At 48.6% G+C, this 13,738-nt stretch overlaps 1 protein-coding gene across 1 annotated transcript in view; it reads left to right on the forward strand.

Annotated features, from left to right (window-relative positions):
- LOC142557808 (cyclic GMP-AMP synthase-like receptor) overlaps window positions 1-13,738 on the forward strand; it is a 221,676-nt gene that overhangs the window by 39,750 nt on the left and 168,188 nt on the right. The gene's annotated exons all lie outside the window — the stretch shown is intronic.

The following is a 13,738-nucleotide window of genomic DNA, read 5'->3' on the forward strand; positions in this document are numbered from 1 at the left end:
CTAAATGCTTTAGTTAGCTAACGCTCATTTGGTGTCAATTTTGTGCGTGCGCATAACTTAAGAATGTAATTTCAACGCACAAGAAATACGATGCTGCGCCTAGCATACTCTCAACAATCCCCGGAGCAGACGGCTTTAGCGCGGGCTTTCTTGACGCGAAAAAGAGCGGTCAGTTGTTGTTAGTGCTGCTGTACGTGAGAAAGTGGTCACTTCGTTGTGTGAAGTTGAGTTCGGCAGTTTCTCGCACGCTACAGTAAGCCATGGCACGGAAGCGTAGCCAGAAGTTCGGTAAGAAGAGAAAGCGCATACTTCTAAATATGCGCAAGTTTCGCTCCTTCGCTACGTCCTCGACGTCTGGTGCTGGGCAAATGGCAAGTTCACCAACGGAAAGCGTTGCTTCAGAAGTGCTATTTCGTGAGGATGATGACACTTCTCAGCAACTAGCACAGTCAGCACCTTTGCAAGTCTCCGCATCGTTGGCGAATGAAGACACACAAGACAAGGTCGGCGAAATACTGGAAGGGAGGCGGCTGGTCGACATCAACCATTTCATTGCCTCTTGCCAGGCACTGTCGAGGCACGAGCCTTTCGATTGCTCCTTTGCGGACATGCAGTTTATGAAGGAGCGCCGGCAAGGGCTGATCAGCGCGTTCACCTTCAAATGCAGAATGTGCAACAGGGAAGACGTCATCACCACAGAGCCGCCCCCAAAGGAAAATCCGGCTAAGATGGACGCAAACACGGCAGCGACGTCGGGAGCTGTGGCCATTGGCGCCGGTTACACGAACCTCTCCGAACTTCTGGGCACGCTAAATGTTCCAACGATGTCATCAGCAACTTTCTCCAAGTGCCAGGACAAAGTCGCCGACACCATCGAGATAGCTGCATGGGACATGATGAAAGCGGCTGGCGTCGAGGAAGCACGCCTAGCCCGCGAGTGTGGAGACGTGGACGAGGACGGGGTACCGACGATCACAGTTGTTGCTGACGGCGCCTGGTCCAAGAGGTCATACAAGAACCACTACGATGCCTCATCCGGAGTAGTGAGTTTGCATTGCACTCATCGGATACCTCAATATATAATGCCGAATACAGGCCCCTGTGTTCATAGCTACGCATTTTAAACGCAAATTGTATGTATGTCAGAGCCCAGAGCACAGTAGCGTAATTTCTTTAAGATTTGCACAACAAGTGATCGCAGAGGGTATGCAGCGGTGCTTATATGTTTTGTAGTGGTGCCCGGAGTGGTATAAGCGTGTATCAGGGGCAGGAGAGCGGTTGGGGCCCCGACTGCTCCCGAACAAGTCGTCATGCGGAGACTTCTTGTATGACATTGTTCTAGCGAACGTGTTCGGTAATACTGCAGTATGAATGTGGGTTGTAGGTTTCAGTGAAAGTATGCATTCAGCAGCATTGGTAGCCATTGCCGTAAATTTATTTTTATTTTATTTATTTCCCGTTTACACCGGCTTGAACTGTATTAAGTACTTGCGATCGGAAAACATATAGTGATGCTTCGTCCCAAAAGAGTAGGCAGGCGTTGTGGCCCTCTCGGTGTCAGCTGTCAACTTGCGCCACTCTTGTTTCCTTTGTGTGTTTGTATGTTTCCATGGCTAATAATAGTAATAATAGTAATAGTAATAATGCCACACGAACTTGCAGTCATGTTGAACATTTGGGCTTCGTAAGAACATGAATGTAGGTGTGCAGGTGCGCAAAGCATACAAGAAATAATTAATGTAACCTCTGTACGAGCGAACTTTCCATATGTTGTGCAAATTTAGTCGGTGCCCTGAACCCAGCTTGAACCATCACAACGAGTAACTGTAATTTATTTGCTAAGAAAGAAAGTAAGATATTCTGAACAAGTTTGCGGTGAAAGATGAGCTAGAAGGTTCTGCGTTAAGTGAAATATAAGAACATCGAGTGGGAGAATAGTAGAAAATGAAGCAGGCGCACAGAAGGTCGGCGGGCTATTAAACGACGGTTCCAAAGAAGCGTGTAAACCGTCTTTTCTGTTTTTTTTCTTTTTGCTGTTCGCACTCTCCTTGAAGGCTTCAGCGGTGCAGCGTCTAATTGCGCACTTGTTTCGTATTCCAAGTCTTTTGTAGAATCAAAGTTATTGTAATGCGCATAACTCAGACAATGTTAACATATTTTCGATTAAGTGTTACTGACTGCAATATAATCGCAATGCACAATATTTAACGTGCAATTGATGCGACCTTTTCGGCGACGCATTCAAAAATTTGTTCGATTGCAAGCGCAAGGAACTGTGGTGGTCGCGAAAGTTCCTCTCTGTGACGAGAAGAGGGAAATTTAGGTCATGCCACTCGTGCCGGCCTTGGAACGACGACAGTAAAGCGCGTCGCACGAGTGAACAGCACTTGAACGTCAATATACTTGGTGACGTATGCGAATTAGGAGTAATTCCATCTTCCCCAATAGTGACTACAAACAAAAAAAACTCCGTCATTGCGCTGCATTAAAGCAATGTTGCGTAGTCGTGCTGTTCGACAAATCTTGTTGTATGAAAGAGAAAAAAGCATGAGAATCCCCTGCATCAATTTGTTAGGCAAAGAATTGAAAAAGATGAGAAGTGCAGTACTGGAAGCACATGCACCAATTCATTTCACCGCGGATCTGAGTGCACAGACATTAGGACGTTTTATGGGAGATCTGTCCTTCTATTACACGCAAGGCTTTACCTTTTAGTTATAGTATTCCCTGTGCACGTGCAACGTTCGACATAAGAAGGTATGGAATTCATTAAAGGGATAAAATTTGTCTGTTCCGCCAACAAGGAAGACGTGCACAGAAGTACCTTGTACTGCGGAAGAAAATGCGGTTAGCCGGTACACGCAGGCGTAATAGCGTCGTAAGAGTAGCTTGTACATGAAGATGTCGCTTTTGCCAGTGATGTGACGTCCATGTATGAAAAATGTATATACACGCCCTGTAACATCAGTCTTCGTACATTATTCCCGTTGTTTCCCATTATGTAGGACAGCTAACTTCTCCCACTTGGTGTTTATTTTGCTCCCCACAATGTTTGACTTAGGTCGTAAAATAAGACAGCAATGACATCGCAAAAGCACTCTTAATAGGTCAGTTACGATTTTCACGTGCCTTTTACACCAACGGCGTTGCCAAGGGGATTCCTATGAGCAGGAAATTTTATCCTCTCAATGCACTGCACTTTGTCAGTGTGCACATTCCTATTTGCACCGGGACCGTTTATCATGTGTGTCCCTAAACTCAGGAGCCACAGCTAATCTGTTCACTTTTTATGCGGTTAAAATTACCTAAACGTCGGGGTTTTCGCGTGACAAGACCTCGATCTCACTATGACGCACAAACTATGAAGCATAGTTTCGACCGACTCCTGCTCTTTAATGTACAGCCAACGCACAATGCACGGGCCTTTCGTACATTTCACTCTCGGCGAAATACGGCCGCCTCTAAGCCACCACGGCGGGTACCATTTGTCAATTGACATGTCTCCCTTCTAAACGCGGCTACAACTCATCGAATTGTTCTACTATGGTGTCACTGTTACAGTACGGAAAGAGTTCACTCTAGACAGATGTACAGGATGAGGGGAATAATTTAGTGAAACCTGGAATATGCACGACCAGACACGTACCCAGGATTTTTTTTCGGGGGATGGGGGGCAACCCGGTGTAACCTTTCTGTGTAAATGAGGGGGGGGGAGGTACCTTTAGTAGTATAAATCTTAATAAGGCCCACCATTCGCCATAAAGACGCGCAAACCCGCAAAGCACAATTGAACTAAGGTGTATCTGACAGGAACGCCTATGAGCTACACTTCTCCTTTACTTGGCAAACAAGGAACCACGTCAAATGCACTCGAGCATGAAAGAAGTAACGGAAGAACACTGACAACAGCAAGTGAACAAGAGAAAGCGTAAAGGAAAGATTTCTAGTAGCGTTTTTCTAATAAACTCTGGAAGAATTGTAGAGAAATGTATATATTTCCGGATCAACCACAGTTCTTTTGGATGCCTCATTTACTGCTTTACCAATTAGAGTGCCAAAGCCGACTGGTGTTGTTACTTGGGAAGTTGGGTAACGATGCGCGGTCACGAGTCCCGTAAAACCGCGTAGAGCGCAGGACGCTGAGGTTCTAAACGTACTGCGGCCGCCACCGGAGGGTATAAAGCACCCAATCTAGCAAAGCAGTGAAGTGGCTACATCAGATGGCTCGACTAATAACTATAGAAGCATCATTTAAAACAGACGGCATTATTCTCCAGTTTCGGCGACGTTTTCTCAGCTTCCTTTTCCAATAAAAAGATGTTCATATCCATAAATATTTTCACACATAACAGGTAAATTTGTTCATTTTCGCTTTTTTTTTCCTGCTTGGTTGTTGCCTTGGCTCTCTCGCTTTTTTCCAGTTGGCGATTTCGTAGGAACAGTGCTGCACAATTACGGAAACGCCAGACGAGGTAACGGGTGACAGTCATATTGCTTATGAGTTTAACGGTCATTGCAGGCTGTGATATTGGAGGCTGGTTCGCGTTATGTTATTCTCCAACTTAACTAACCCATAGCGCGGTTACGTGGTTCTGAGGATCTTCCAGCGTCGCGGCGAGCAGTCACTCGAGGAAATGTTGTAGGAAAAGAAAAAGTTCAAGGCAACCGGCGTTTTTTCCGGCCATAACTCGTTGCACGAGCACACAGACCGGCTGAGAACGAACCAAATCGCTTTGTTGGTCCCTGGATCAGTCTAAACAAAGAAGGTTGAACTGACGAAGCAACAGCGATACGCGTGATCGTTGAATAGGTGATGGCAACTGAACGCATCTCGAGTTAATCGCGCGGGCACCGAACTGAGGAGAAAACTGGCCCAGGAGTTGCCAATAGCATACTGCCTACCAAAAGGAAAGGAAAAATTGACGACCATTCCACTATGTGAATATGGAATGGCAGCGGAAGCTGACGACAGCCAAAGCTCTCAAACGAAAAGCGAAGTACTACACCTTTGCCGTGGGTCGGCCCCAAGGTAGTACAAAGCCGGGCCATTACCTCCTGAACAGCTAATGGCCGGGCCGACCTGCGGCGGAGGTGACGTAGGCAGTCCCCATACGTGGGCCGATTCCCTAGATAGTGCAATGCCGGGCCGACCCGCGGCGGAGGTGAAGCAGGCGTTAAGCACTTCCCATACGTGGGCCCATCCGGATGATCTCGAAGGGCGCGTGTTCCCGGCCCACAGGGGTATGTGCGATTGAGCTTGTACTCTTTCTGCACTATCATCAGGATCAGCCCACATGATGATTTCTTCTGATGGCGGACGCTGGGAAAACTACGGAAGGTTAGTCGTACACAGCTTTCCTTGTAAAAGGCAGCGACATCTTGACCGCCGAATAGATTGATTTGTCGGCGCTCTAGGAATGTGTCTGAGAAGTGGTGGCGTGGGCAGGAAGGGGGGGGGATGCCGCTTAATGTGGGGTTGGGGGGGGGGGGGGGGGGGGGGGGCTCGGGCCATCCTTTGGGCGTACACGTGCCTGTGCGCGACCGTTACTGAATGGTTGAGACTGTATACGGTGCTATGACGTGGACAAACATATGACACACTTGATCAGTGAATGAAATAGCTAATTCCTTATAATGAACTGTTGCACCATTTTAATACAAGAAAAATTGTGTGTGAATAGTAATGTAATTGTTCTTATTAAAGAAAGGTACTTGTTAGTGAAACTGAATACGTGTACCCTTTGTAACAGGAATGTGAAGAGCGTTTGGTATAAGCGTTTCTTACATTGTCGCACTGACTATGCGCTGGTTAATGTGACGGTGAGGGTGCGTAGTACCAACATCGAAATAAGTTACAAGCGAAACAAGTGAAAAATAATATATAAATGTCGACGTAACGTCGGGTTAATGAAAGACAATTGCAACGTTGCGTTTAGCACACTGTACAAGATTTTCTCAGAGTTGTTCTTTCCACTACGCCTCACTCCAGATCACACTATGCCCTCCATCAATGAATAGTTGATATAGTTTAAGTTTTCCTTAGCACACTAGCTGCTTGTCATCGGCAGAACGACCTGGATGTGCTCGTCATCACCATTAGTCAGCACGTGTACTTGCAGAGCGCGTCATTCACAACCTGCTTTTTCGTGAAAGCACAAGCCACGCAGAACGTGCATCGGTGAGCGTACGCATACAGCGTAAATTTTCGCAAAGTTGTTTACTTTTCACTTGCAAGATCTACAACTGCATATATGTTGAAAAACGAAGGGAACGTGCACATTTCCATAACGAGGTAGCTCAAATGACAAAGCTTTATCGCTATTAAAAGGACATTTCTCTAGACAGATTTCAAATACCATTTATTGTGCTGCTTCTTTTCGTGGTGCATCAGATTTTCCTTTCGTCTAACAAAAACAGTGATGATGTAAATGCATTACATCTAGGAAATGCGCATTTGTTGCATCAGTGTAACCTGCCCTGAATTCGTGCATAATTTCACGTCTCCCCATGGAGGATTGAAACGGAATGAGGCTGTTCTTATTTCTCCTTGCACAGTTTCCACCTATTGCACAACGTCATCTTGAAGAAATGTTGCTTTTATTTTCGGGTTGTAAGTCGATAGTAACTGCAGCCGCCAGAAACTGGCATGGTCATATTCGGTGGCGCCCCTATCCGTTGAGGGTACTCCGAAGAACTCGTTCATGCAAGCGGTTACCCATAATAAGGCACATTTTTTTTTCATTTCCTGCACTTCCGGTCGCAGATGCGCAAATTGAAAGGATCGCTCGTTTTTCACACAATATAAAATGGTTGATAGTCACTACCCTTCCTTTTTTGCCCAGGCTGCCATCATCGGATTCCGGACGAAGAAGGTCCTTTTCGTAGGCGTGCGAAATAAATTTTGCACGTTTTGCGCAAGGGCAAAGGTCATTGGAGGACCGAGGGAGCACACTTGCTACCGAAATTGGCGTGGTAGCTCGACGAGCATGGAGCGCGACATAATTGTCGAAGGCTTTCGTCGCAGCCTGGACATCCACGGCCTAAAATACACTAGGCTGATAGCCGACGGTGACTCTAGCACTTACAAGTGCGTACTAGAAGCAGCACCGTATGGCCACCACATTGTGCAGAAGGTGGAATGCCGCAATCATGTCCTGCGGAACTACTCAGGCTGCATCAGAGACATTGCCCAGAGAAAAAGACCGCAAAGGCTGCCATCCTCCCAAAAGGTGCTCCTGCTTCAGGCAGCAGTGCGGCTGCGCAGTGGCGTCGCCTCTGCAATAAGATACCGCAGTTCGCAGGACGGCCCTCTGCATCAGAAAATTAGACAACTCGAGGCCGACATAAGAAACGGACCAAGCCACGTGTTCGGCGAGCACCAGAACTGTGCGACTTACTTCTGTTCCGGCCCAAAAAATGACGAATTTAACCGAGTTCCCGAGTTGCGGTCCACGGGCGTGTATGAAGAAATACTCGTAGCAATGAATCGAGTGGCTGACAACTCGTTCAGCCTGATACACGACGTGGACAACAATGCCGCGGAACACTTCAACTCGGTGGTTGCAAAGTTTGTCGGAGGCAAACGCGTAAACTTCTGCCAGAGGCGTTCGTACAACACAAGATGCCTCGGTGCGGCAGTATCGTTCAATGCTCGAGGAGGCTATCACCGTGTGCTACATAAGAGCATGTACAGAAGCAGCCCAGGGCGATGGACAAAAGCCCACGTAAAGAGCAAGGAAGCGCGACTGACCAGAACTCTTGGTCACAAAATCGCCGCAAGATCAAGGGCACGGAGTACCCACGGAGAGGACCCGCTGTCGCATAAAAATGCGAACGCGGATCATGATTACGGGCCGAACGCACAGAGACCCGACATGGCAGAAGAACGCTTCGCAGCGGCATGCGAGACCTTTCTGGAGACTCTCGAGCTGTCGCAAGCGCAACGAGAACAACTCGAACGAGACACGAGAGGACAGGCCGAGAGCCCAGTGTGGTTCCAGGAGCGAAGGAAGCGCCTGACCGCTTCTTCTTTCGGCAGGGTATGCAAAATGAGAGAGCATACCAGCTGCGAGAAGACCGTGCGCGCGCTCTTGTATAGTTCTGTGGATACTGACGCAATGCGCTTCGGCCGACAACACGAAGCACTAGCCATTCAGGAGCTGGAGGAGCATCTGGGGGTCCAGGTGCAAAAGTGCGGTTTGTTTGTCCACCCTGCGCACTGCTACTTGGCTGCAAGCCCTGATGGCCTAGTAGGAAAGGACAAAGTTGTCGAAGTGAAGTGCCCGAAGTCAGCTAGCACCATGACCATCGCCGAAGCAATGGAGCAAAAAAAGCTACATTACATGACCATCGACAGAAGTGGCAACATTGCACTAAAACCCAGAAGCGATTATTGGTATCAAATCCAAGGGCAGCTCAATATAACTGAGAGACAAGCTTGCTTCTTCGTTGTGAGAACGGAGAAAAGTCTGTTTGTGCAGGAGATAGCAAGAGATGACAACTTCTGGAGTGACCACATGTTGCCGCTCTTGAGTAGGTTTTACCGGTTTTGCCTTGTGCCAGAACTGGTTGACCCACGGGTACCGCGCAGCCTGCCCGTACGAGAGCCCTCGTATATTTGTGAGGCACAAAAGCGGCAATTGAAGAAGCAAGCGACTGGCACATAGATGGACGCAAATGAGTTCGGTGTAGAGGCGAGGGAGGAGCAGGACGTAATACACTACATAGTGTATATATGCTCGACAGGTGCGGAGAACTTCAAGGGCACTATGACGAGTGTGAGCAAGCACGATGACTGCAGCAAGCGAAAGTCACATAGGCAACGCCGCGTGGGATGTCCCTGTACGCATCCAGTATTACAATTACATAAATGCCCACCAGTATGAACAGCGTGGAGCGATGTTTGGGGCATGCCAGTGACATTCGTGGTGTGCTGAAGTTTCAGTGCTGCTAAATGTGCAGTGGACATCTGTTCTCCGAAGCTTTGTTCTTCAACTATTGGTGTTGTGGGTGGTGCGAGTGCGCATAAACATGCCTAATTTGTGAGACGACTCAAGACAGCAAGTCCGCTCGTCTTCTGGATTGTTTCTGTCCCCCAGCAGAGTGTAAGGTATGCGGCGTTTGGCCAGTACTGCGGCGTAAGTTCCTGTACTCCGACGAGAGTTCTTGTTCAGCTACTGGTGTTGTGATGTGTATGGTGCGAGTGCCCATAAACATGCCTAATTTGTGAGACGACTCAAGACAGCAAGTCCGCTCGTCTTCTGGATTGTTTCTGTCCCCCTGCAGACTCGTAAGGTATGCGGCGTAAGTTCCTGTACTCCGACGAGAGTTCTTGTTCAGCTACTGGTGTTGTGTTGTGCATGGTGCGAGTGCGCATAAACATGCCTAACTTGTGAGCCGACTCAAGACCGCAAGTCCGCTCGTCTTCTGGATTGTTACTGTCCCCCTGCAGACTGTAAGGTATGCGGCGTAAGTTCCTGTGCTCCGACGAGAGTTCTTGTTCAGCTACTGGTGTTGTGTTGTGGATGGTGCGAGTGCGCATAAACATGCCTAATTTGTGAGACGACTCAAGACAGCAAGTCCGCTCGTCTTCTGGATTGTTTCTGTCCCCCTGCAGACTCGTAAGGTATGCGGCGTAAGTTCCTGTGCTCCGACGAGAGTTCTTGTTCAGCTACTGGTGTTGTGTTGTGGGTGGTGCGAGTGCGCATAAACATGCCTAATTTGTGAGACGACTCAAGACAGCAAGTCCGCTCGTCTTCTGGATTGTTTCTGTCCCCCAGCAGAGTGTAAGGTATGCGGCGTTTGGCCAGTACTGCGGCGTAAGTTCCTGTACTCCGACGAAAGTTCTTGTTCAGCTACTGGTGTTGTGTTGTGTATGGTGCGAGTGCCCATAAACATGCCTAATTTGTGAGACGACTCAAGACAGCAAGTCCGCTCGTCTTCTGGATTGTTTCTGTCCCCCTGCAGACTCGTAAGGTATGCGGCGTTTGGCCAGTACTGCGGCGTAAGTTCCTGTACTCCGACGAGAGTTCTTGTTCAGCTACTGGTGTTGTGTTGTGTATGGTGCGAGTGCCCATAAACATGCCTAATTTGTGAGACGACTCAAGACAGCAAGTCCGCTCGTCTTCTGGATTGTTTCTGTCCCCCTGCAGACTCGTAAGGTATGCGGCGTAAGTTCCTGTACTCCGACGAGAGTTCTTGTTCAGCTACTGGTGTTGTGTTGTGCATGGTGCGAGTGCGCATAAACATGCCTAACTTGTGAGCCGACTCAAGACCGCAAGTCCGCTCGTCTTCTGGATTGTTACTGTCCCCCTGCAGACTGTAAGGTATGCGGCGTAAGTTCCTGTGCTCCGACGAGAGTTCTTGTTCAGCTACTGGTGTTGTGTTGTGGATGGTGCGAGTGCGCATAAACATGCCTAATTTGTGAGACGACTCAAGACAGCAAGTCCGCTCGTCTTCTGGATTGTTTCTGTCCCCCTGCAGACTCGTAAGGTATGCGGCGTAAGTTCCTGTGCTCCGACGAGAGTTCTTGTTCAGCTACTGGTGTTGTGTTGTGGATGGTGCGAGTGCGCATAAACATGCCTAATTTGTGAGACGACTCAAGACAGCAAGTCCGCTCGTCTTCTGGATTGTTTCTGTCCCCCTGCAGACTCGTAAGGTATGCGGCGTAAGTTCCTGTACTCCGACGAGAGTTCTTGTTCAGCTACTGGTGTTGTGTTGTGGATGGTGCGAGTGCGCATAAACATGCCTAATTTGTGAGACGACTCAAGACAGCAAGTCCGCTCGTCTTCTGGATTGTTTCTGTCCCCCTGCAGACTCGTAAGGTATGCGGCGTAAGTTCCTGTACTTCGACGAGAGTTCTTGTTCAACTATTGGTGTTGTGTTGTGGGTGGTGCAAGTGCGCATAAACATGCCTAATTTGTGAGCCGACTCAAGGGAGCAATTAAGTGCGCTCTTCTTCTGCATTGTTTCTGTCCCCCTGCAGACTCGTTAGGTATGCGGCGTAAGTTCCTGTGCTCCGACGAGAGTTCTTGTTCAGCTATTGGTGTTGTGTTGTGGGTGGTGCGAGTGCGCATAAACATGCCTAATTTGTGAGACGACTCAAGACAGCAAGTCCGCTCGTCTTCTGGATTGTTTCTGTCCCCCAGCAGAGTGTAAGGTATGCGGCGTTTGGCCAGTACTGCGGCGTAAGTTCCTGTACTCCGACGAGAGTTCTTGTTCAGCTACTGGTGTTTTGTTGTGGATGGTGCGAGTGCCCATAAACATGCCTAATTTGTGAGACGACTCAAGACAGCAAGTCCGCTCGTCTTCTGGATTGTTTCTGTCCCCCTGCAGACTCGTAAGGTATGCGGCGTAAGTTCCTGTACTCCGACGAGAGTTCTTGTTCAGCTACTGGTGTTGTGTTGTGCATGGTGCGAGTGCGCATAAACATGCCTAACTTGTGAGCCGACTCAAGACCGCAAGTCCGCTCGTCTTCTGGATTGTTACTGTCCCCCTGCAGACTGTAAGGTATGCGGCGTAAGTTCCTGTGCTCCGACGAGAGTTCTTGTTCAGCTACTGGTGTTGTGTTGTGGATGGTGCGAGTGCGCATAAACATGCCTAATTTGTGAGACGACTCAAGACAGCAAGTCCGCTCGTCTTCTGGATTGTTTCTGTCCCCCTGCAGACTCGTAAGGTATGCGGCGTAAGTTCCTGTACTCCGACGAGAGTTCTTGTTCAGCTACTGGTGTTGTGTTGTGCATGGTGCGAGTGCGCATAAACATGCCTAACTTGTGAGCCGACTCAAGACCGCAAGTCCGCTCGTCTTCTGGATTGTTACTGTCCCCCTGCAGACTGTAAGGTATGCGGCGTAAGTTCCTGTACTTCGACGAGAGTTCTTGTTCAACTATTGGTGTTGTGTTGTGGGTGGTGCAAGTGCGCATAAACATGCCTAACTTGTGAGCCGACTCAAGACCGCAAGTCCGCTCGTCTTCTGGATTGTTTCTGTCCCCCTGCAGACTCGTAAGGTATGCGGCGTAAGTTCCTGTACTCCGACGAGAGTTCTTGTTCAGCTACTGGTGTTGTGTTGTGGATGGTGCGAGTGCGCATAAACATGCCTAATTTGTGAGACGACTCAAGACAGCAAGTCCGCTCGTCTTCTGGATTGTTTCTGTCCCCCTGCAGACTCGTAAGGTATGCGGCGTAAGTTCCTGTACTTCGACGAGAGTTCTTGTTCAACTATTGGTGTTGTGTTGTGGGTGGTGCAAGTGCGCATAAACATGCCTAACTTGTGAGCCGACTCAAGGGAGCAATTAAGTGCGCTCTTCTTCTGCATTGTTTCTGTCCCCCTGCAGACTCGTTAGGTATGCGGCGTAAGTTCCTGTGCTCCGACGAGAGTTCTTGTTCAGCTATTGGTGTTGTGTTGTGGGTGGTGCGAGTGCGCATAAACATGCCTAATTTGTGAGACGACTCAAGACAGCAAGTCCGCTCGTCTTCTGGATTGTTTCTGTCCCCCAGCAGAGTGTAAGGTATGCGGCGTTTGGCCAGTACTGCGGCGTAAGTTCCTGTGCTCCGACGAGAGTTCTTGTTCAGCTACTGGTGTTGTGTTGTGGATGGTGCGAGTGCGCATAAACATGCCTAATTTGTGAGACGACTCAAGACAGCAAGTCCGCTCGTCTTCTGGATTGTTTCTGTCCCCCTGCAGACTCGTAAGGTATGCGGCGTAAGTTCCTGTGCTCCGACGAGAGTTCTTGTTCAGCTACTGGTGTTGTGTTGTGGATGGTGCGAGTGCGCATAAACATGCCTAATTTGTGAGACGACTCAAGACAGCAAGTCCGCTCGTCTTCTGGATTGTTTCTGTCCCCCTGCAGACTCGTAAGGTATGCGGCGTAAGTTCCTGTACTTCGACGAGAGTTCTTGTTCAACTATTGGTGTTGTGTTGTGGGTGGTGCAAGTGCGCATAAACATGCCTAATTTGTGAGCCGACTCAAGGGAGCAATTAAGTGCGCTCTTCTTCTGCATTGTTTCTGTCCCCCTGCAGACTCGTTAGGTATGCGGCGTAAGTTCCTGTGCTCCGACGAGAGTTCTTGTTCAGCTATTGGTGTTGTGTTGTGGGTGGTGCGAGTGCGCATAAACGTGCCTAATTTGTGAGACGACTAAAGACAGCAAGTCCGCTCGTCTTCTGGATTGTTTCTGTCCCCCTGCAGACTCGTAAGGTATGCGGCGTTTGGCCAGTGCTGCAGCGTAAGTTCCTGTGCTCCGACGAGAGTTCTTGTTCAGCTACTGGTGTTGTGTTGTGGGTGGTGCGAGTGCGCATAAACATGCCTAACTTGTGAGACGACTCAACGGAGCAGGTCTGGCCATACATGATAGTCATTTGAACCTTGCAGTGCTGTTACTTCTTCTACTCCGTGTTTTTACTTTGTGCACACGTGGGCATTGTCATGCGTGTTTTAACGTTACTTATGCTATATCGTTCGTCACTGTTTGTTTTCATATACTCATCTATGCATTTATTTACTCATTCTATTTATTTTTTCCTTACGTGTTGCTATTTGCAGTAATTTATCTGCTTTGGCTAACATCAGGAGTTTGCTGTTGTGGCTCAGTTGACGTTACATTGTTTCCGTTTTAGTGACTTAGTCGCTTGCCGAAACCAATATTCGGTGCCATTCTGCAGAGCAAGTTGCTTTTCAAGCTGTGCCAAAATTAATGCGAGTGCGTGCGGTCGCAGTCAGCAGCAGTACGGGAAATTGTTTTG

This window comes from Dermacentor variabilis, chromosome 9 (genome assembly GCF_050947875.1).
Source record: "Dermacentor variabilis isolate Ectoservices chromosome 9, ASM5094787v1, whole genome shotgun sequence".
NCBI lineage: Eukaryota > Metazoa > Arthropoda > Arachnida > Ixodida > Ixodidae > Dermacentor > Dermacentor variabilis.